The sequence below is a fragment of the Lycorma delicatula genome, chromosome 10 (assembly GCF_047948215.1).
Source record: "Lycorma delicatula isolate Av1 chromosome 10, ASM4794821v1, whole genome shotgun sequence".
Classification (NCBI taxonomy): domain Eukaryota; kingdom Metazoa; phylum Arthropoda; class Insecta; order Hemiptera; family Fulgoridae; genus Lycorma; species Lycorma delicatula.
Window position 1 is genome coordinate 84,175,448 of NC_134464.1, and position 22,793 is coordinate 84,198,240.

Genomic DNA, 22,793 nt, shown 5'->3' on the forward strand with positions numbered 1-22,793 from the left:
TTTACTGATGAAGCGACTTTTAGTTTAAAATGTTGATAAAATAGATTTTCATGTTTGTAAGTTCATTAAAAAAAAAAAAAACAAAAAAAAAACGGGATTTTCAAAATTTACCTTTTATATACTATAATGTGGACAAATGTTATATCTATTACGCTTCATTTTCCCTGTTCGCTTTTCTTTTCTTTTTTTTCTTTAAGAAAGTATTGAATTATTTTAATTAAATCTGGTATATATGGTATTAAATCTGGTATATATCTGGTGGTATATATACTCAACAACATCTACAAAATAAATAAGCTTAAAAATTTTTCCTTTGAAAATTTAAAAATGGCAGCCATTTAAAATTTTTCATCATAAATTGCTCCTTATATATTAGTTTTATCGAAGCATATTTCATTAGATAAAATGTCAAGTCTTTGTGAACAAAATAAAAAAAAAACGTAATTTGTTCAAATCAGTAATTAAATAGTTGGAATATGGCTTAAATTTGTTATAATAGATCGTAAAAATTATATAGTCTGACAGTTTTGTGGCCGTTTTCATCTCCAATATTCTAATTAAAAATAATAAACAGGTGCAAATTGGCAGATGAAGAGAAAATGAAGGGAGATAAGGATATTTGTATACTTGAATGTTTTTTATGTATTTTGATGTCCAATTAATCTCTTATGTTTGCCCAAAAACTTCCGGGTAAGAAATGGTTACCTTAGGCAGGACCCTACCACCATCATGATATATTTCAGCCAATTAACTTTTCTTTATTCTGATTAAGCTTCTATTCTCGTTATTTATCTTATGTATTTTTCACTTTTTCTGTCCACTTAATCTCTATGTTTTACTTTAAATATAAAATTTTAATTTTTCTCTTTTTCTTAATTTCCATGTTTTATATTTGAACACAAGTACAGTCCAAAAGAAACACTTCACAAGAAGTATGTTACATCTTGTGAATTCGCTTCTTCAATTCTTACTTCTCTTTACACAATTATTTGTGGTTTTTTTTCTGTTAGATATATCTTTACCCGTGAATGTTTTTTAACTATGCAATTTTCTGTTAACGTGGTATTTAAATATATGTAGTGTTTTAATTTTTTATTTTGTATATTCTTCCTTCTTTTGTGTGTACATAAATTGGCTCGTTTATCTCTTATCATTGTTTAGTTTTCCAAAGAAACTATTTTCATTTCGTAACTTATAGTTCCAATTTTAAAAAAGAATAAATATCATTTTATTTCCCCTTTAATACAGCTATAGGTAGAATAGCTATATTAAAGGGGAACGTATGGAGATCATGTTAAAAAAGCGGTATCAAGCTTTCAAAATTCGTTAACGAGCGAGGAGAGGATATCGCGAAAAAAAACAACTTCGATTTTCTTCAGAGATATTTTAGAGAAGAAATTTTATTTAAGCAAATATGACGTACAACGTGCACATAAGTAATTTTTTTTTTCAAAAAATCAACCCACACTCTTAAAATTAAAATATATGTTTGTTTATTTGTTCTTTTGCGCTATCTCCCTTCGGTTAAATACTTTTCAAAAAAAATTTTAATTTTATGCTAGAGAAAAATTTAAATTGTAGATTCCGGACTTAAAATGCAGAAAACTTTTTGAAAATGTTGTTTTTTTTTAGCCTTTATTTAAGGGGGGGGGGGGGTAATTTCAGAGAAAAATTTACTTAAGTAAATTTGTTAAGCTTAACCAATATATGAATATTTTTAGAAACCTTTTTTCTTAAAATTTACGTACTAAATACGTACGTTGTCTTTTTTTGGCTGTAATTTTCTTAAGTTTTATTATTAATAATCGGAAAAGTCATGCAATACTTTGCCAGCTTATTTTATGATAATTTGCCCTTCTTGTATATATAATATTAATAATAATTAAGTATAAATTCAATGAATGAATGTATAAAATGCGATATAATATTTCGTAATAAAGTACTTATTTCATTGACAGTGAATTTATTAGTAACATAAAATATGTTTTTATTGTAATAGATAACTACTACTGAAATTAATTACTTGTTGACGATAAAAAATTATAAAATTCTTAGTCGATGAGAATAATTAATATTAATTTCATTGCTTAAGATATAGTTATTGTATAAGACTTTTTTTTTAAAAGAAACATAATTTTCGCATTTAATTAACATAAAAATTTTCCTTGTGCAATTAACTTATATCTATATTAACTATAGTCCTTAGGAAACCCCATAAATATATTTTATAAAATTTTTCATAACTTCTATGAAACAAATCTTAGTTGGCTATTGTACATACAAGATGTAAAATTTAAGATTGCCTTAATTTTACTATTTCTAAAATTATAAGAGATACAAAAAAATCACAAACAGGGAGCTTCAATTCTTTTTCCTTGAGCGTTAAAGATACGGTCTTGAAATTTTTCAAATCGTTTCTATTTTTCCAATATAGCTACAAACTTTTAACACATTCTTTTTTCTAATTCTTGACATAAAATATAATGCTTGGGTATTTTTCTTGAAATGCAGTTTCAAACTCAGTGTATATGTGTGTGTGTGTGTGTATGTGTGTTGTGTATATATATATATATATATATATATATATGTATATTAACAATTTTTTTCCTTATTTAATGAAAAAAATAAATCACTTTTAAATAATTGTAAAATAAATTCACTTTACTATGTTTATTTTACAATTTTATATATATATATATAGTGATTTAGTATAGTCAAAATGTACCTAATTTTCGACCCCAGACAGAGGGAACGAAGAAAAATATTATCTAAGGCAGTACTTCCCAAACGTATCCGAGTTGCGGCGCCCTTTTTCAATTAAAATTTTTCCACGGCGCCCTACTCTAAGTAAAAGTATGACTACTCGTAACAGATAAAAAAATAATAAAACTCGTATATCTTCATTATTTTTTTACTTTATTAACATTAAATTTAACAACTATAAATGTTTTGGTTCAATTAATTATGAAGCTTTTACAATATTTCGCGGCGCCCCTGTGAAGAGGCCGCGGCTCCCTGGGGCGCCGTGGTGTACCGTTTGGGAATCAGTGATGTAAGGAAGATTTATGATATAAAACCGACCGATAACTTGTTAAAAATTGTTAACGATAATTTGTTAAAAATTCCGCGTCGATCATATTTGATCCTTTAAGACGCAAGGTATCAAAAAAACGAAGAACTGATTTTTGGATATTTATATGAAAAACATTTTTTTTTTGTCTTCAGTCATTTGACTGGTTTGATGCAGCTCTCCAAGATTCCCTATCTAGTGCTAGTCGTTTCATTTCAGTATACCCTCTACATCCTACATCCCTAACAATTTGTTTTACATATTCCAAACGTGGCCTGCCTACACAATTTTTCCCTTCAATTTTCAATCTGTCCTTCCAATATTAAAGCGACTATTCCAGGATGCCTTAGTATGTGGCCTATAAGTCTGTCTCTTCTTTTAACTATATTTTTCCAAATGCTTCTTTCTTCATCTATTTGCCGCAATACCTCTTCATTTGTCACTTTATCCACCCATCTGATTTTTAACATTCTCCTATAGCACCACATTTCAGAAGCTTCTAATCTTTTCTTCTCAGATACTCCGATGGTCCCAGTTTCACTTCCGTATAAAGCGACACTCCAAACATACACTTTCAAAAATCTTTTCCTGACATTTAAATTAATTTTTGATGTAAACAAATTATATTTCTTACTGAAGGCTCGTTTCGCTTGTGCTATTTGGCATTTTATATCGCTCCTGCTTCGTCCATCTTTAGTAATTCTACTTCCCAAATAACAAAATTCTTCTACCTCCATAATCTTTTTTCCTCCTATTTTCACATTCAGTGGTCCATCTTTGTTATTTCTACTACATTTCATTACTTTTGTTTTGTTCTTGTTTATTTTCATGCGATAGTTCTTGCGTAGGACTTCATCTATGCCGTTCATTGTTTCTTCTAAATCCTTTCTACTCTCGGCTAGAATTACTATATCATCAGCAAATCGTAACATCTTTATCTTTTCACCTTGTACTGTTACTCCGAATCTAAATTGTTCTTTAACATCATTAACTGCTAGTTCCATGTAAAGATTAAAAAGTAACGGAGATAGGGAACATCCTTGTCGGACTCCCTTCTTATTACGGCTTCTTTCTTATGTTCTTCAATTGTTACTGTTGCTGTTTGGTTCCTGTACATGTTAGCAATTGATGAAAAACATATGTACCGAAAATTAAGCTGATAATACAATTTGTTCCACAAAAATTTGAAAAAAGGCGAAGTTCAATTTTAATCCATTTTAATTTTAGTTGAATTTCGCAAAACACAGAAATTAGTTTATAAATATTGATCTCAGGAATATCTATGAGCTAGAACCGATTGAATAGGTCATTAATTTTAAAAGACTGACGACTTTAAAAATTTTCACTCGATCCCAGTTTACCTCCTTTCAACCCCTCAAATGCAAGATATCAAAAACACAGAAATTCTTTTTTAGATATTTATATAAGGATTATTTTAAAACAAAGATAAAGTCGATATCTCTTTTAGAACTTGAAAAAAATCGGAAAATAACCAGAGTATCATTTAACCTCGTTAGAAGTAAAATTTCGACAAATCGTTTATTAGCACAACTTTTCTGTATAAAACGAACTCACCCTCAAAATTTCTTGTTTCTAACTTTAATAGTTTAGGCTGGGCATTGATGAGTGAATGAATTAGCAAAATCAGGACATCTTCGTTTATAAGATATATATATATATATATATATATAAACAAAGTTGTTTGCTAATTTACATATTACGGAATTTACATTTATTACGGGATTTTTTTTAATTTAATAAAATGAACGCGTCTGTGATTATTTCTTTTTAATGTTATTTATATATTTTGTTATGCGAAATGTGTTTTTAAAAAATAAAAAAAAAATTAATGCATTACAAAATATAAATATACCTGCTGATCTAATATTTTGTAAAAAATAATAATAAAAAAAATAATCAGGCAAATTTTATTTTTTATATCTTACGTATAGCATTTGCTTTTATTCCTTGGTATAACTTTATTCATTGCTTTTATTCCTTGACATAACTAGTTATGTACATTTCTGCTGTGTTACATTTTATATTAATCTTACTAATATAATGTATTTAAATGCTATGACCACGAAAGACGTAAATGACAGTAAAACGTTGAGAAATATAAAATTTGTGGATAGGATCATTTTTGGGCCGGCAGAAATAATTCTTTGTGTTACAAGTTACAACAATCATGAAAGTCGAGAAGATATTTAATAATAATTTACAGTGACTAAAAACAAAATCTTCATTTTTTTCTTTACTATATTTTAGAAAAATTTTTATTAATTTTTTATTATAGTTATTTTTGCTATCTTTATTATATTATTCTTTATAACCAGCGCGCACGTGTATCGTAAGAATATGGTATATCAGTTTCATTTAATACATTAAGGTGTATTACTATTATTATTCTATATTAAATCATTGCGTTTAGTTTGTGGTTTTATGAATTTTCTATACACACGATAGTGAGAGTTGTCACGAAATGTTAATAGGACCTTATTATTATTGAGTTTTACGTAACGCGGAACTGATTCATTCGCTAATTCTTTGATAAGTGCCTGCGTGCACGCGTATTTAGAATTTTTAATGTACCAAATATTTTAATATGAATTAATGATTATTAAAAACGTATTTTTTAGGTAACTGAAAAAAGTAATGTTCGCATTGAAAATTTGAATCGTTATGAATCAATATGCATTACATAATTTTTTTTTTCTTTTTTATGAAATACTCCAGTTTGTATACCGCATTAGAAATTCTTTAATACATTTTTCCTTAACGTCTCTTTGCAATTAAAAGGAATACACAGTTTATTTTCTAAGTTCCAGGGCTGTAATGAAACCATAAAAAAAGAATTTTATTGTAAAAGTATTAGTGAATTTTCTTATCACAAAAATAGAATGATATAACATCCTGACCCCGTAGAGGAAGACACTCTCTATGTGGCAGTTTCGGTCACCGCACCGCTCCTTCCATACCTAGACCTTATTGGCTTTACCGGAGGTCATTTTCAGAAATTCGGCAAAAGGCATCTCTCAGGCCTCAGTCGGGATGCCACCGATTCGAATATCACATATGATATTCCCGTCGATGTACTACTAGGAAATTAATTTTTTAAAACAAAACCCATCTATGTCGAGTCTTTAACAAAACTGAATGACAAGAAGGAACTGAAATTAAAAACGCATCTATCCACCCGATAGGTTAGAAGTTGAGTTCAACTCGCAACCATAACATAACATAAAACAAGAAATATAAATAAACCTTAAACTAAAACAAAACACTACAAAAACATCAAACCTTATAACACAAGAACAACAAAACTAGAACACAGGAAAGACTAGGCGGAACCCTAAATTCTGTCGGCAATCCGTTTTCTTGCCAGGTACCCGATAAAATCTTCAACGATTACCCATTCGGTCCGGTATTTCCAACTCTTACGGAGATCTAATATCGGTCGGACAAATAGTCTCCGTGCGCATAAGTTCGTATTTTGCGTATTCGTAAATTACATGGTATGCGTCATCTAGTTGTCCACAATCTGGACACACACCTGAATCCACCAGGCCAAATCGCTGAAGTCTATCTCGGTAGAAACTAACATACTGACCCCATAGGGGAAGACACCCTCCATGTGACTATTTCGGTCGCCACAACACCCCTTCCGTATGCCACAAGCGACATTCCCATCGATGTCCTACTAATTAACATAAACTCAAAACAAAACACATCTAGCCAATTCTCAAAGAAGACTGAATGACTTTCTGACAACGAAGAACCTGAATCCTACCTACCCGAAAGGTAAAGATGTGTTCCACACACAACGAATCCAAAAACGCAACATAAAAACACTAACAAAACTATAATCAAACACTAACAATAACTTTAGTTCAAATGCAGAGAAAAATATTTTAATAAATTTTAAGTCGTGAAAAAACTTGAAAAATATTACAAAAATTCACTACTCAAATATAAAAGATTAGTAGTTTAAAAAAAACGAAAAAACAAGCAGGGTTACTCAACCGTTAAAAGAGAAACATCTATTGTCAGTAATTTGCTGTTTATTATTTTATAATTGAAATAGCTTCACATTTACAATGTTTTTTGAGGGTTTATATCACTCACCTTTTTTTAAAAAATCTTTCTGTTTTTGTGATAAGGAAATTCATTAACATTTTTACAATGAAATTGTTTTTAGCATCTCTTGAATTTTTTGGCCACCTTCCTTTATGAATGCTTTAATAATCGTCTACCTGAATCCAATTCATATTCTATTAAATATATGTATAATTTATTAAATAATTTTCACACAATAACCTTTTGATACATATCCTAGTATTTTCTGAACCCTTATACTTTGTGCCGCCTGACGAAATATTGACAAAATGTCCGTTTGCTTGCTGTCAAAGAAGAATAAAAATGGCTTTTTCATTTTGAGTGATGAGAAAAGAGTAAAAACATGTAAACGTGCCAATTATTGATTATTTAATAGTGTAAATACTATTTATAAAAAGAAAGATCATAACAAAGCTGTATTACTGCTTATCATTATATTTTTATTAGTGAACGAAAAGTTGCTACCTTTTCCGTTTTCTTCTCTCTTGTGTTAAAGTTTTTAGCAGAGATTCTATCGACTCCCAAATAGGAAGTTTGTTCAGACCTTTGAAACTTTTTTTTTCAGAGCATTCTAGATGATTTATTTTTATTTTTTTATCATTTCTATTATAAAGGTAGGAAACTAGTATATATATATATTTTTTTTTTAAACCTCACTATAGCTGTTATGTAAATTGCACATTTTATCTCTCTGTTTAATTTAAAATTTCACGAATCGCCATGGGATAGATTATTAAACATTATTGTTACTTGTTTAATTACATATATAACAGGATTCCCTTGGCCCGGTAACATTCCAATTTATTCAATCATCTAATATTATAGATGTAATGTATTTACGCGTTTCTATATAATCTATTTACATATTTATTACCATAGTTTGAATGAATTACTAATTCATATGACTAATTTAAAAAAAAGAGTTCTATTACAAAAAAAAATCGTCTGCTAATTATTTATTTTTATTATACAGATGTTACCATTTTACGTTTTCTGGATGAATTATTTTTTTCAAAACGTCATCCATCTGTAAAAAATATTTAAGAATTTACTGGGTAAAGATTTGAATAGTTAGTGATTATTTTTTGAAAACTTTTCAAAAAATATATTTGTCATGAATCTGATGTCATTTTTTCTACACACTACAATTTACTATTTTTAATAGAATTTTAGATTGTACTGATCGTAGATTAAAAATAAATCAGAGTATTTTGTTTTATATACATGTCTACCTTAAGAAAGTGTCACGTACTTATGTTAAAGAATTAAAATTTTACTGAAATATTTCCTTTAATCTATACAAGTAAAATAATAATAAAAGATTTAAACTTAACTAAATGACTAAAACGTTTTTTCCCGTTATAAATTATTTAAAATTGAACCAATTTAGTAGTATTGTAAAATAATTATTTATTATTCATTTTTAGTAGATAAAAAAATTATTCAAATTATAAACGAAGAAATAATTTTTTTTTATTTTTGAAAAATCCCTACTGAAGTAGATATTACTTTTAAAAAAACTGACAACAAAGTTGTAATACTTTCCTGGCATTGTTATTTATTCTTACATAGAGGAAAAATTATGATGTCTGGCATCTAAAAATTAAAATAAAACAAAAAACTTTTCTTTTTTTTAAATTAAAAAAATTGAATAACAGTGATTTTTTAATAAAAGTGGGTTATGTTGCAAAATTGTAAAAATAAACCCCAAAAACTATATCTACCTCATCCCTTGAAGATATTGATCCCAAATATTTACCAAAAAATTGGCCCGTATCCACGAGTTTCTGTATAAAATTACATAAAAATCGGTTTTTTTAATTAAAGGTTTATTAAGCTTCAACCACATGTACATACGCACATTATCTACCATTTTGGGGGAGGTTCCTGGGTTATGAAACGTAGAGAAATGCAAAATCCCATACCCTATCCAATTTTTTGAATTACCATTCTTTCCTTCTTGCAGCATAGCTCTAGAGCTATGATGCCAGGAAAGTAAAAATACACAATAATTTGAAAATTGTTGATCTAGAAACGCTCAAATTTGACAAAGACGATAAAAAAAGATAGTTATTAGGTATAAGAAAAATTTTTGGCAATAAAATTAAATTGTATAATTTACTAGGAAAAAATATTCTTAGAAAAAAATAATTGATTCTTCTTGATCTTTTATTGCCGTTATTATAAAATAAAATTTAAAATTTACCTCTGAAAAAATATAATAGTGTACTTTACTTCTTCCAATAATTTATGTTCTGTAATATATTAAGGTTTTCCATAAATTTAAACTCTTAAAGATTTTTAAACTTTAAAAATCTAAATTCTAGTTGATTCTAATCGACCAAGATCGGTCATTTGCCCTAGATTTTTTTTATTCATAATTTCTAAGTTTAAAATGGAATTTCATATAAATATATATTTAGTTAAAGTAAAAATATGACACGTACCAGTAATATATAATAATAAATATTTATTAGTCGGTATTTTTAAAATACATTATTAATATGTAACAGATATCAGTAGGTTGGATGTGTGTGTATTTGTAATGCAGATAAGGCGGTTTTGTGGTTAGCGCATGCGTTCAAGAAACTAGTCTTTTGTTGCATCTAAAGGCAACTATGAACGCTCAGCATTATAGCTCAGTTGTGTTGATGCTTTCGTCGTGGTGTGTTATTGGAATACTGGATTATATTACAGGATTGTATGTTTAAACGTAGATTGTATTTCATCACGTGTTAATATGTAAGTTTAATTTTTCTTTTCTTTTTTTTTTAAAAAAAAAAGAAAAGTTATCTTTTATAATAATGTGTTGTCTACTGTCCATTTTATATTATTTTAGTTATATAAATTACAAACTAATCAGAATACATAAAAAAATAAACATTCAAAACATTTTTATAAATACATATAATTACATTTAAATATTTTACTTACATCCAATATTTAAATTTTAATTATAAATTTAAAAAATATATATAAATATTTAATTCTATGTTTTTAATAAAAAATCTCAAAAGTAATTTATCTTTTAAAACTGTGATGATAATAATTGACGGTAAATTTTTTTAATAAAATATTTTATTGTTCAAATCATACAAAAATTATGCAAATATTAATTTAATTAAGAGAAAAAACTTATATATTTAATATGAAATTTATATAATTAAGAGTCATTGTTAACAAACAGTTCGAGACCGATTTAATATATCTAATGTTAATTATAAATCTTAACGGGTTGGTCTAGAAATGAACTCGTCATCGCATATCTGTAAAATCCTAGTAAAGGCAGTCAGTTACTTTTATACGGATTTGAATAATAGATTATGGATACCGGTGTTCTTTGGTGGTTGGTCAATTAATTACACATCTCGGGAACGGTCGACCTGAGACTGTAAAAGATTGCACTTCATTTACATTCATACATATCATCCTCTGAAGTTATACCTCACGGTGTTAGCCAGAGGCTAAACAGAAAAAGAAAGAATGTGCAATTATAACAAAGGTTTTATGGTATTACTAGAGAAGGGTCATTTGCCAAAATTTATTTATACTCGTAATAATTTAAAATTATTTTTTTACAGACATCATAAAAAATTTGAACTATTTTCCCCATAAATTATATACACCTCATAAAAATTGTTATTTTAAATTACTATACAAATTTTATTATCCAAAATAACAAACTTAAATAGTTATTACACAAAAGTTTGGGGTATAACAACAAGAAGATTAGTTATTAGAAACTTTTAATGAAAAATTATTTATTTGTAGAATTTATTTTTTACATTTAATGTAAGCATAAATTCGAGTAAAGTTGAAATGTTTTCAAAGTACTGTTAACTTTTTTTTAATTGCTTTTTAATTACGAATTAAGGGGAAAAAATTACGAATATTTATAATAATTTATAGTTAATATGATTTTAAGTTTAAAAAGTACTGAAAAATACATAACGCGGACTGGTATTGCTGTTTTGCCTTAGTAACATAAAATTTTTTAATATTATTTTTTATACTGGATAACATTAAAATAATTTTAAACACATTCTACAAAAAAAAAAAAACTTTATCGTGTAAAATTTTGTACTCGTTAATTATAAAACAGGAAAAGTTACCGTTGGTTGTAATTGGCCAGTTCCTTTTAATTAAGAAATCAAGCAGCTCTGCACCGAATTAGTAAGCTGCGGAAAAATGTTTCTTTTTAATTTGGCTTCTCAGAATCGGAATTTAAACATGATTGAAAAAGATTATTTATCTTTAGTCGATTTTATTATCTTTACATTACATATGTTATTACTAAGTTCTGGTTATTGTTTTGTTACCTGTAACACCATTTTATCTGTTAAACGTACAGGCGCATAGATAATATAATACATTTTATGTCTGTATACTATTGTGTTTTATCTCCTTTTTTTATACTCGCGATAATAAGAATTATCAAGTAATTTAAAATATCATTGTCATTTAATAACCCACATACACGGAAATGATTCATTCTCTAACTTTGCAAGCATGTCAGTATGCGTAAGTGTTTTTATTTATATTCAAATGTTTTTTTAATAGGGGTTAATGATTACTTTAAAATATATACATCCAATACGTATTTACGTACAATTAACCTTTATTTAAAATAATAATGTTAACTTAAATAATTCGAAAAGCATATTTTAATTTCGATATTATATTTCATTTTTATCTGTATTATATGAGATTGTAGAACTTTGAACTTATCTTTCAAGATAAAAATAAAACAAAAATATTTAAGAATTTCAGAGAAATTTAAATGCGTTATGAAAGAGAGAGAAAGGGATGCTTGAGTGAGATTAATATATAATTTTATATTTCAATTTGCCATAATCTGATTTCTAAGGTAATAATTATTACTTTCCAATTCGAATTTAGACCATTCACCCGTCCATCCTTTAGTCATGTTAGAATTTAAATAATTTGAAATTGAAAATAAGCCTGATATTGATTAATACTTGGGTTTTTTTCGTAGGTTTTTTTTTTTCAGAAAAAGTTTTATTACAATCTAAAAGGAAATTTCCTCCGAATAAATGTTTCAAAATACAATTATAAGCGAAAACTGTACGCATTTTTAATAAAATTACTAACATAATTTAAATAATTTTGCTAAATTTAAGTATTTTTATATTCCGAAGAAATAAAAAGTATTTTATATTTGTGATGGCCAAAATTTAAAATTAAATTAATCAATTAAAAGTTAATATACAAAAAACCGCTTACTAACAACTGACTTCGAATGGTTCAAGCGCTTTCGAAATTAAATTCCATCTTCAGGAACTCTCATATTCGTCGTATTTATAATATTAATAAAAACTTCACATGTAAAATTATAAAATTATCAGTTTTATCTACATCTAATTACTATTCCAAATAGGACGAATATGAGATTTCCTGAAGACGGAATTTAATTTCGAAAGCGCTTGAACGCTTCAAATTCAATTGAAGCGTTTTTTTGTATATTACCTTTAATTATATATCTATACCAACGGGCCATGCTTAACAAAATTATTATAAGGTAATCAAATTTTGATGTAAAAAGAAACAAAAACACCTTTTTAAAAATTTGGTTTTCTTCTTGATATTCTACTACATATTTTTTTAAATACGTTTTTAAACGTGATTTCTTTTAAACGGACTCCTATTTTTGCGTGTAATTTTCTTTCTAATTTATGTTGTGTATTCAGTTCAATATAGAATAAAGTGTTTTTTATATTAGTTTAATTTTTATCTATAATGTAGTATAAGAAATTCTAAAATTAATGCTTATTATTTGCTAGAAATGATACAAATGTGTATAATTTACGAATAATAATAACGTTCTTCAAAATAGAATAGAAATGAGTAATAGTTGAGCAATTACTTCCTTTTTGAACAGGTTATTTGGTATTTCGATTAGAGTCAGTTTTCCTCCCACCAGTTACTTTTGATTCGTGCAAATTAGAGAACGTAGACAATATGAGGGTTGGTAGCCTACTACACTAATATTTTTTATGAATATTCGTGATATTTTTATCTTGATAAAACAGATTATTATACTCTTTAGTTAATACAGACTTAATTTTTTTCCAGTTCACTTTCTAATCGGTTATAACTCTCACCACACTTACTCATTCACTTTTATGTTTAATTCATTGCATTTTATTACAATAATTTATACGTTTTATTAATTTATAAAATATAAGATCTGCATTTTATTTTCCCGGAGAATATAGCCAGAATAGCATACATTAAAGATAAAAATATCTGATCATGTCAAAAATATCTAGTTTTTTTTGTAAATATTTACGTTTTAGAGTACGACTGGTGTAACTGGAACAAAAAACCAATATATGTATGTCGCACTGCTTTTGACCTTATATCTCAGGATTAGCCAAACCTATTTTCCTCAAATTCGTCTCAGATATTTATAAATATGGGGCATTGATCATATAATTTTATTCAGAATTTGTTAAAGGGGTAGGGGAATATTGCAAAAAAAAACTGAATTCGATTTTCTTCAGAGTATTTTATAGAAAATTTTATTAAAGCATATTTTTTTATCTACAGTGCGTATATAAGTAACTCAAGACTTTCTTCAAAATTCAACCGCCATCTCTTAAAATGGAAATATGTTTTTTATTCTTTTACTCAACTTCCCTTCGGTTTAAATATTTTCAATTTTTTTTGAAACTTTATTTTTCATATAGAGATATCAAAATTTTTTTAAAATTTAAAAAACAATTAGAACCCTGGACCTAAAATGCAGAAAAGTTTTGGAAAATTTTCTTTTTCTTATTTTAGCTTTTATTGAAGAGGGTGTTAGATTTAGAAAAAAAATACTTAAGTAAATTTTATTAGTAGCTTAACCTATACATGAATATATATTTTTTTTAATGTTTCTTAGAATTTATTCCTTGCTTCTAAATAAAATATATATTCTGTTTTTTTCTGATTCTTTCAATTTTAATTAATAATAGTCGTGAAAGTCATGCAATACTTTACACCTATCCTTTTGAAAGTTAATTGTTCTTTTTTATTGCCATAATATTTATCTCAGTTGTATAATTCTAGTATGACTTATTTGCCTCTTTGATAGAATGAGATAATGAATCGATTCATTCCTTCCTTACTCAGTACTGTACTTAAGTAAAATTTATTGTTATACCTGATATAAAACGAAAAGGACATCATTATGAATTGTTATATTATCCATTCTGTATGCTATTTATGTTACTATTGTATTATCCGTACAAAAAAAAATTCTATATTATATTCCAAATTATGTGATATAAATATCTGTTTTATTTATCATTAAAGAAGTTATAAAACTTTTCTCTTTATAAACTCTAAATTTTGAATTAGTTCATTTTTATTTCATGAAATAAAACTCCCGTTATAAATAAAGTTGATATTTAAATATATAGAAATAAGAACAAAAAATTAAATTAAAGAAATTTGCGAAATTGTTGTGCATGATGAATGGTGAATATAAAATTTTGATGACAAAACTAACAAATTTAATTAAAAAAATAATAAAACATTTAATCCACATGGTTGGCCTAGTGCTAAAATCGTAGTCAGAAATCGAAGTTTGTGAGGTTCAAAATCTGATAAAAAGTAAATTACTTTTATACGGATTTGAATACTAGATTATGGATACCGGTGTTCTTTGGTGGTTGGTCAATTAATTACACATCTCGGGAACGGTCGACCTGAGACTGTAAAAGATTGCACTTCATTTACATTCATACATATCATCCTCTGAAGTTATACCTCACGGTGTTAGCCAGAGGCTAAACAGAAAAAGAAAGAATGTGCAATTATAACAAAGGTTTTATGGTATTACTAGAGAAGGGTCATTTGCCAAAAGTTATTTATACTCGTAATAATTTAAAATTATATTTTTACAGACATCTTAAAAAATTTGAACTATTTTCCCCATAAATTATATACACCTCATAAAAATTGTTATTTTAAATTACTATACAAATTTTATTATCCAAAATAACAAATAGTTATTACACAAAAATTTGGGGTATAACAAGAAGAGATTAGTTATTAGAAACTTTTAATGAAAAATTATTTATTTGTAGAATTTATTTTTTACATTTAATGTAAGCATAAATTCGAGTAAAGTTGAAATGTTCTCAAAGTACTGTTAACGTTTTTCAATTGTTTTTTAATTACGAATTAAGGGGGAAAAATTACGAATATTTATAATAATTTATCGTTAATATGATTTTAAGTTTAAAAAGTACTGAAAAATACATAACGCGGACTGGTATTGCTGTTTTGCCTTTGTAACATAAAATTTTTTATTATTATTTTTTATAATGGATAACATTAAAATAATTTTAAACACATTCTACAAAAAAAACTTTATCGTGTAAAATTATGTACTCGTATGGAACAAAATTAATTAAAAAAAATAAAACATTTTAATCCACATGGTTGGCCTAGTGCTAAAATCGTAGTCAGAAATCGAAGTTTGTGAGGTTCAAAATCTAATAAAAGTAAATTACATTTATATGGATTCGAATACTAGACATAAATATATGTTTGATTTGAATATTACACAGAGGAACCAGTATATTTGGATGATTTGGGAGCGGGTCAATTAACCACACATTTCAGGAATGGTCGGCCAGAGTCTATACAAAATTATTCCTCATTTACGTCATATCCTCTTTTCATAGGTGTCTTTATTGTTCAGAATTTAAACAGATAAAGTAATTTAAAAAAAATTACTTTAAAACATTTTCAGTTTCTTTGTAATTATCGTTAGTGTTTGCCGCCACTGTTTTCACTCTAGCATTAGCTAATAATAAGGCTGACTATTTATTTATTTTTTTTACATGTGGTATACATATTAAGAAAATGTAAACGAAATTTATGAGATCTATATTGTGTATATTAAAACACTTGAACAGATATAATTCAAATCCAACAAATCTTCAATCAGACTCTTTTTCTACTTAATTTTAAAAATAAATTTTCCAACAGTATCATCGAATGAAAACAGCAGTACTAGTCATTTAAAGGGGATTTAAAATTTTTCAAGTTTTTAAAAGAATTTTTTTAAACAATTTGGTTCCACCTTCTTGTGGTTAAAAAAAACTTTAATTTTAAAGGAAAATTTAAGTTTCTTCTTTTTAATGCCAATTTTGAATGGAACAGTGTATCTCTTCATAACATGGAATCTTCCTATCTCTTCAAGGACACTCATTCCTTTTACATTTGTCATCACTTGAATACTCATTTAAAATATATGTGTTTAATAATATATCGTTTTCTTTTAATTGTTCTATTTGTGTCATTGTTTTTAACTGTTAATGATAAGTCACGTTTTATAATTGTGCTATTTGTTGTGATAATTAAATATATATATTTATATATCAAACTTGTCAACGTGCTTTATATGACGGTTTGAAAAACACTGGTCTAATAACATATTAATGTTACAATAATTTTTTTATTTTTTGTATCCTTTGCTTTATGTTCATCTACGTTCTTTTTTTATATTAAAAGATTGTTTTTTTATCTTTATGTTATTTTTTCTTCTAATTTATTTTTTATTGTAAAATCTTGATCTTCTTACCATTATTCATGTTTTTTATATATATGAAGTTTGTACGTATTTATTCTCAAAAACAGTATTATCACTATTCTTATTTATTTTATAATTTTATATTTCATTTTGAAAGTTTTAAATCAATTAATTTTCATTTCGTCAAACTAAAATGAATAATAGAGGTCACTGCCTGTCACTGATCTATAACTACATCAGGATATAAAATTAAGGACATGATTTATTTAATTTTAATTATAATGTTGTACAATCTGAAAAAAATTTAAAAAAAAACTTTTTACGTGGGTTAATACAAGGTTTATTATTATTATTGTTAAGTGATAAATAATACAAAATTCTTATTGGTTAATATTTTTTTATTGTAATGTAAAATGCCTATATACAATACAGAATTTTATCTACCTACAGTACTCATCCCACACAAAATAATCTAATGTTGGTAGCCTTGTTCTAATAATTTATTTATGTAATTAATAAATAATAATATTATAATTATATTTTAATTATTTTCTTATAAAGGACATCTGTATAAATGTGTCTTGTTTTGTTTAACCACTGGCGTATGTTTACATTATACACTTATCTATCAACCACTTCATAATGTTTTTGTTATTGGAGCAATTAAAATGTTAATTCATCTATTATTTGACAGGTGTTGAAATCTTGGATTTTAATTTTTAGTTATTAGGGAATTTATAAATAAAATATTTACACTTAAATAATTCGTAAATATAATTAAATCAAGTACGATTTAAATATTATTACTACTTAGCATTGAAGTTAAGAGTAAATTATAGATTTTTATTCTAAATATATGGATATTATATAAAAAAAATAAAATATAACCTATTTCTGAAATTAAAATTGTTTAATTATTTAAGTACAGCAGATTAAAATATTTTGGCTAATTATAAAAAATTAAATAAATCAGTTGTAACCAACATTTCCTGTAAATAGATAAGGAAATTAGGTTATTAGAAATGATATTTAAAAAAAAAAGAAAGAAATGCGTAATAAATAGGAATTAAATAGTAAAAACTTATTAATAAATAGTAATGTCGACACTTCATATTTGAATAATGATAGGAGACAAATACCGAATAGATTTTTTTAAATTTTTATTATTTTTTTTTATGAAAGAGCTGTCATTACAGCTATGGTCATTATTAGCCCGGTTAAAATTGGTAGCGTATAAAAATATGCCATGCCTGACTGGGATTCGAACCCGGGACTTAATTTAATAAAAAATTTTATTTATTAAAAATCTTTTTGTGGTTATTGTAAGAACATAAACGATTGAGTACTCCTTCCTTTAAATATTTTTCATGGAGGGGGATGTTTTATTTGAGAGGTTTAAGATAGACGTGTTGTGTAAATGAAGTAAGAACTTTATATTATTTTGAATTCAAATCAATTTCTACAGTACTGTATTTTCAATTATGCTAAATGCAAAGTACTTAAAAGACGCAATTACCGTAGTTTACCGTTCCGAAAAAAAAGGTGTATAAACGAAATCGAGTCACAAAAATTTAAATACTGTACTGTAAGATAGATCTTTGTCTTTCTTGAGAAAAATTTATCAATCTAACTATACCGGGTGATTCAAAAAGGACTTCACAACTTTAAAAACGTATAAAAATTTATTTAAATATTCGGTTGAGATCTCATTTAACAGGAAAACACATCAAGTTATGACTCAACAAGTTCATTAGTACCGAATTTGGCCATCAGCGCTGTCACCAGTTTAGTTAAAAATAGATAGATTTTAACCGTGTGGAACGTGCTCGCTGTGTGTTTTGGTTTCACGATTTGCAGTTCAACATAATTTTCATAGAGATTACTGTAGGGATCTTCGTAGTAGACGTACAATTTACTTTTGGCACCAAACCTTCTTTGAGACAGGTTATTCTGACAAGCATACAATGTCACAAGGACGTCCATGCGTCCCTGAAGCTGATGTTGAACAACTCGGAGAAAGCTTTGCATGTAGTCCGAAGAAATCAACTCGACGTGCGTCACATGAGACTGGCATTCCACAAACGATTGTTTGGCTTATTACGTAAACGATTGCACTTGAAACCATACAAACTAACCGCAGTTCAACATATTACAGATTACGACAATTGCTCGGTTACAGTTTTATGTGGAAATGATAAATTGCAGTTAACGATACGCCTTTAAAAATTTAATTTTTAATGATGAGTCAACGTTTCACATTATCGGCAAGATAATAACTGCCGAATATGGTGTAGCGAAAACCGTTATGAAACTTTGCAGCGTATTCGTGATAATACTAAGATGTTTTTTGTGCCTTAAGCAAACAAAGACGGTACCACCTTAGCCTGCTAATCTTGTTGAGCTAAGACTTCGAATTAACTCCGCGGCTTCAGAGGTAACGCCCGAGTTTCTGGCTACAGTCTGGAATGAAATCGACTTCAGGTGGGTTGTATGTCGCATAACGAATGGAAGTCATATCGAACCAAAGTGAATGTTAGGTGACAAACTTGATGTGTTTTTCTATGACCCCAGCCGAATATGTAAGTTATGTCAATAATTTTTTTTATACTTTTAAAGTTGTGAAGTCCTTTTTAAATCACCCGATATTATAAGAGATGTACGTTAAGTTGTAGCGGGCAATCGAGATTAAATATTTCATTGTTTTATGTGTTTTCAAACTAAATTTTTCTCTTCCGAAATGAAGCATTGTATATTGTTTCACTACAGAAATGGGTATGTTAATCTGTTAGTTTTACACTAAGTGTCCCAGTACTTCTAACGGCTGTAATGAATGTAACATAATTATGGAACAGTATATATTAATCAGATTTGATTTCTATGAAAGTAGTAATATGGATTATACAGCCAATCACTGTGGAGTGTAGAGCAAAGATGTCGCTTGTAGCTAAATGTTAACTCATTTTTGGTCCGCCTGGAGCGCAATAGTATATTCGGCTTATTGAAGAAAGTAACATGAAACTACTTTACGCCTTTTTCCGTTAAACTTAGAATGGGATGCAAGCATTAAAAATTATTGGTAAATTGAATAGAAAGGAATAAGGATAAGAAAGAGATGAAGGTGACAAAGGAGGATCAAGGAACTACAGATGGTCATCATTTTCATAATCGTTCAGGAGATCGTAGTAAATTTACTCAGGATGGTTACAATGGTTATAGATCAATGGTTTTGGTAAAGCTTAAGTTTATTCTGCAATAAAAACTTGCTTTTCCTTCAGCAATGATAAATAATTATTCGATTACATATATAGGGTACCTAAGGGAATATCTTTGGATAGGGGTTTATTCCTGGAATAAGTCAAGACCTATCCCCGGAATTATGTGGTATATGGATGTATCCAGTTGAACTGTAAACTGTTCAGTCATACGCTATAGGAATTAACTAAACTTTTCGTAAATTGGATCTAAGAAAAAGTTTTAAAAATTGTCTGATAATTTTTGAGTATTAATAAAATTACAGTACGACCCCCTTAAATGCAGTCATCCGGAGAGAATTGTTATACCCGCGTTATAAGCTAACCTGAAAATAAAGTGATAAACGAAAAAAGAAAAAATGATAATTAAGTTAATTTTGTAATAAAATAAAAATTGTTAGGTTGGTTGCCCTGTGAGTTCATTGGGCGTTGCTCAGTAATAAACCAAGACTCAATTGTTGAGTTATGATTGAACGTGCGTTTCGTGTTGTTTCGTTTATCGGAATCAATATTTGCAATAAACATTCTTTCGGTAGAGGTACGAATTTTTCTCTTAGAACACGTCTTTCGTGAAGGTGACAAGTTTACTGATTTAGTAAAGCATAAGTTATCTGAAAATTTTCCTGTTCTCACCGCATCGAAAAATTTCGGCAACGCTGAAGACACTGATCGAAGTGGAAGACTGCCTGAATTAAACGAACAGAAGCTGCTTTATATTTCGGATGCTATGGCCTTCAATGTGTAAATTAGTACAGCAACAAGATATCTTGCCACCGTGCTTAAAGCTGCAAGAAAAGAACTGGAACTTTTCCTCTACAAAGTAATATGTGTTAAAAGAACTGAAACCTACAGATCATGTCAAAATACTAAATTATTGTCAATGTTTTAAACGTTTTATTGACCAGAATTTCGTAGGTATCTTCAAAATTACATTTTTTACAGGTGAAGCTTGGGTTCATAGGAGGGTATATTAATTTACAAAAAAAAAAGACTGTGGTCGACAACTCCCATGAATTATACGAATAATCTTTACCTGAAGCGAAAATCGGAACTGGGTAGGTGCGAATAGAACGCGCATTGTGGGTCCAGTCTTATTTGAAAATACAGTTAAAATAGTGATCATTACTATGCTGTTTTAACACACTTCATTCATCAGTTAACAGAAGTGGAGATAAATCACGTTTGGTTCCAACATGATAAAACTACAATAACGGAATACGAACGAGACATTCCAGTTCATCAGCTGGTTAATGTGTTTGAAAATAAATTGAAACTTGTGCAGTGTTGTATTGATGTTGGAGGAGGTCATTTTCAATACCTTTTATAAAGTCTTTCGGTTATTGTAATATTCATTTCTATAAAATAATGAAATAAAAATACAAAGTAATAATTAAGAAAGTTTCATCGTTAAACTTCCATAATTCCAGTGAACAGAAACTTTCCGAACGTATTGTAAAATGTAGAATAATAAAAATACGGTACTAAGTGTGTATTGCACAGTATTTACATTTTTGTAACTTCCTTTCTTTTTCCTGTTAAGCCTCCGGGAATTACCGTTCAGGTATTACTTCAGAGGATGAATGAGGATGATATGTATGAGTATAAATGAAGTGTAATCTTGTATAGTCTCAGTTCGTTCATTCCTGAGATATGTGGTTTGTAACCCAACCACTAAAAAACACCGGTATCCACGAATCTAGTATTCAATATAAAAGTATGCCCAACATTTTGTAACTGGATTTCATTTTTACAACTTTTTTTCTCGGAACTGTAAACTACGATAATTGCGTCTTTTAACCACTTTCCTTTTATCCTAATTGAAAATGCAATACTGTAGAAATTGATTTGAATTTAAAATACCATGAAGTAATATAAAGTTCTTACTTCATTAACACAACACATCTGAAAGTATATAAGTTAACAGTTAAATTTAAGACATTACTTGCGAAAGTAGTAAGTTATTTTTGTTTGCTTGGAGTTAATTTTTTTTTTTATAGCTACTTGTAATTTCACAGAGCTAAATATATTAGCGTACTTATTTATCCTGTTCAATTTATTATTGAAATACCTATACGTAATTAAAGTTCATTTCATATCTACTATAAATAGAAATTGTTTTTTGTAAATTTCTGATCTTTTGTTTGACGGACATCTTTCTATTCGCGTTATAGTTAGAGCGTTACTGTATTTTGTTTTTAGATTTTGAATCGCCTACTGTTTGTATTCTTATATTTTGAATATATGAATTTCCTTAGATATAAGAAATAAGTTCCATGCACACATAGTAAGGATTGTTTAAAAGGAGAAAGAGATGTGATAAATTAACAACGTTAAAATTCCATTTAAGATTTAATAGAATTCTTTTTAAAATAAGAGAAAGAATTATTGAGCTCTTTATGTCTATTTTGAGCTACATATTCATCCGTTTATTTTAACCGCTGTAACTGATACTCTTTCTGATAGACCATAAGTATGGTTATTTAATACTTAAATGTTTTTTTTTAATTTTTTGTTATATCTATATCTTTTTTATATTAATATAGTTCTAAAAAAATTTTCTTTACACTGTATTTTTAATCATCCTGCTTAAGTGAAAAGCACTGGCTTTAACTACATAATTTTCGGCCATATATACAAAATTAGTTTTGTATTTTAACTGTTAGTAACATTATTAAAATTCAAACTAATTTTTTCCATGAAACCATGGTTTTTTTTCTTTATTTCACGAATGTACCGTAAAAAAACATGATTTTAAAATTTTCTTAAATATATTTTAATTGCCTATTTTATTTTTAATTATTTTTTT

The 22,793-nt window shown here is 27.3% G+C and overlaps 1 protein-coding gene across 11 annotated transcripts in view; it reads left to right on the top strand.

Annotated features, from left to right (window-relative positions):
* Nucleotides 1-22,793, top strand: part of Lmpt (four and a half LIM domains protein limpet) — a 913,540-nt gene that overhangs the window by 838,844 nt on the left and 51,903 nt on the right. Inside the window, exon 1 of one of the 11 annotated variants that reach the window (XM_075376633.1) lies at nucleotides 9,792-9,928. The exons of the other annotated variants lie outside the window; for them this stretch is intronic. The gene's annotated coding sequence lies outside the window, so the exon portion shown is untranslated. Of the gene's footprint in view, nucleotides 1-9,791; nucleotides 9,929-22,793 lie in introns of those variants that run through there. 11 annotated transcript variants of the gene reach the window in all.